The following is a 2,899-nucleotide window of genomic DNA, read 5'->3' as shown; positions in this document are numbered from 1 at the left end:
TGGCAGCCTGGGTGGTGTTTCGGACGTTGCTGCAGGCTGCCCTGAACTGGGGATGTGGGCCAGTAGAGGTGGGTTTTGTTTTATTTTTATTTTTGGAAGGTGACGATACACTATGGATTTGTTGTATTCAGCAAAATTGTCCTCCTCTCCACAAGTGAGCCATAGAGCCATGGTGGGCTGACAATCTTGAACCATCACTGGCTGCTTCATCTGCTTCAGTTTTCCAGACGACAAATGTTCTGCTCTGTGGCTCTTTCTAGTTCTTGGGTCTCGCTATTTCCAGGCTAGTCTTAAGTCCCACTTTTGACACTAGTGTGGCAAGCTCACATCAAAGTGTTAAAATTTGCAATTCTTGTGATCAAAGATCGCTCAACCCCAGAAATGCAGCTTTATTAGTATTAACACATGCACACAAACAGGAAATAGTGGCCCCGGCGGTCAGTAATTGTCACGGCAGTCTCAGACATTATGCATTTTAGAGCTCACATACTCAGAATATATGGAGCTAGATTGCCATCTTGTGGCCAATAAGAGGAACGATGATATAAATGCACAAAAAACAGGGTAGAATAACAGAAGGGAAACACTGAGGAGACTAAAAATAACCAAAAAACACCAAACTGGAGGTTGGCTTATAACTAACACCAAACAGGAACCAACCACTTAGATGCTGAAGCAGTCGCTGCACCCGTGGCAGTCCTCTTAATCTGAAAAAAGTAGTGGAGCTCAAATTTGTAATAATCTCAGAAAAGCTCCAGTAGTAATTTCTTGAGAGCTCCATTCATCAATCAATCTATCTTCTTCTGTTTATCCAATTGAGGGAGTCATGGTTGGGCTTTAGCCTGTCCGGGCTGTTACAGGGTGAGAGGCGGGACCTTCAATGAATACGTGATTAAATCTTATTGGCATATGAGACTAAACTTAATAATGAGCAAGTTATATTTTTGTGTGCAGCGGGTTGGCATTGTGTGACATCTCTTTCCTGTAATCTGTTCATGGTGCAGGTGTGAAAGTTGCAATTGCACTATTCGAGCATGTAACACTAAAAAAGAGGAGTCAGTGTAAATGGAGTTAGCTTTTATAAGTGGCAGATAAATTTAGATACAACTTATCAGCTCAGCAGTGCTGTTTGTCACACATTGTGTTTAGGATGCTAAATGCAGGCTTGCTGTAGTTTCTAGAGTGAGAGACAAAAACATTAACATTAGACTGAACGTTAGACTATAACCAGATCAACAATGCAGTCAAATATATTATATTTGAATGAAACCTTTCCAACTCTCACTAAGTAAACAGAATAAAATGCAGCTGAAATTTGTCGCCTGTGGTCTCATGCAGCAGTCTTTATATACTCTGTTATTTCTGCTGGTGTTCTGTCTGGTACCAGTCTTTGAGTTTCACCATCCTTTTTTGACCTATAGCAGACTGTTTTAGCCATTTTTAGCAAATTATGACACACATACTGTGTCACTTCACACCACATTTTCTCCCGTTTCCATCACATTCACAAAATCTGCAGTGTAACTTTGACTCTGTGCCTTTTTGGTATCTTGTGACTTTCACTGGACATATCATTGGACACAGCCATAGCCAGTCAAAATGTGGGACATTGTCTCAAGATGTGGGACAGAAAAAATCCTGTGCAGTCCTACTGGTCTCCAGCTGCAGGGCTAACATACAGACAACCATCCACACTCACATTCACAACTATGGCCAATTTAGAATTGTCAGTTAACTTAATGCATGTGTCTGGGGAAGATCGGTGTACACACACAGGCAAAGGTCACATGGTAACTTCACAAACTGAGTAAAGGGCCTAGCCAACCCACAGGGCTAACTGCTCAGGAGATCCAGTTCAAGTTCAGCAGATCATGAACAATGTCTACAAAATTAGTTTCATGTATTTCCTCAAAAACATCAGAGAGCAGAATGTTTTTGATCCAGTGTTGTCTACACTCATTTCTACAAGCTAACTGACCCATGCAAATGTAGTTCTATGATCTTACTCCATATCCACGTTCATACATGTTAAAGTCTCCATCCTGTGACCTTCACTTATCTTTATCCAAGGTGTGAATTGTTGAGCTTGCATGTTGCACCTGGTGGTTTTCACTTGAAGAATGACAAACTATTTGTGGGAATGAGTCACATGCAAGCAGTCACTTGTTTATCTTTGTTTACAAAAAGTGTAACTAGGGGAACTCCATAGGTATTATTTTACACTACATTGAGATATCAGGCCATCGGGTCCTACACATTGCTTGTGAATGAAACTGCAACCCTCTACATTAGGGGCAGGGAACATTAGTCCTCGAGAGCCGGTGTCCTGCAGGTTTTAGATTTTACCCTGGGTCACCACACCTGAATCAAATGATAAGTTCATTACCAGGTCTCTGGAGAACTTCAAGATATGTTGAGGAGCTAATTTAGCCATTTAAATCAGCTGTGTTTAATCAAGGACACATCTAAAACCTGCAGGACACCGGCTCTCGAGGCCTGGAGTTGCCTACCCCTGCTCTATATACTTTCTTCTACACAGCTTATTTCTTTCTTAAAGTTGAAGTGTACTACATACATGAACATGACAACACCCAGAAAGAAAGCAAAAGCAAGTGCTTAACTTAACATCTTAACAAATTCCTCTCACACAGCTAGCTTAAAGAGCTCAGTGAAACAGGCGTAGGCTAAAAAGTAAAGAGCAAACTGATATTTCCATCCAGAACTGCTAGCTCATTTAAAAGTGAGGAACAATCCTGTGAACATTTCGGTTAAACGATGGGCGGCGAAGACAGAACGCAAGATGCCAAAGATGAAGAAGGCGATGAAAGGAAGTGAGAAAAAGGAAGCGGGGTAGGTTAAGAAAGGAAACCAAAATAGTGAATTATAATTGTGTAATCTG

This window comes from Pelmatolapia mariae, linkage group LG23 (assembly GCF_036321145.2).
Source record: "Pelmatolapia mariae isolate MD_Pm_ZW linkage group LG23, Pm_UMD_F_2, whole genome shotgun sequence".
Classification (NCBI taxonomy): domain Eukaryota; kingdom Metazoa; phylum Chordata; class Actinopteri; order Cichliformes; family Cichlidae; genus Pelmatolapia; species Pelmatolapia mariae.
This window is presented reverse-complemented; position numbering follows the sequence as displayed.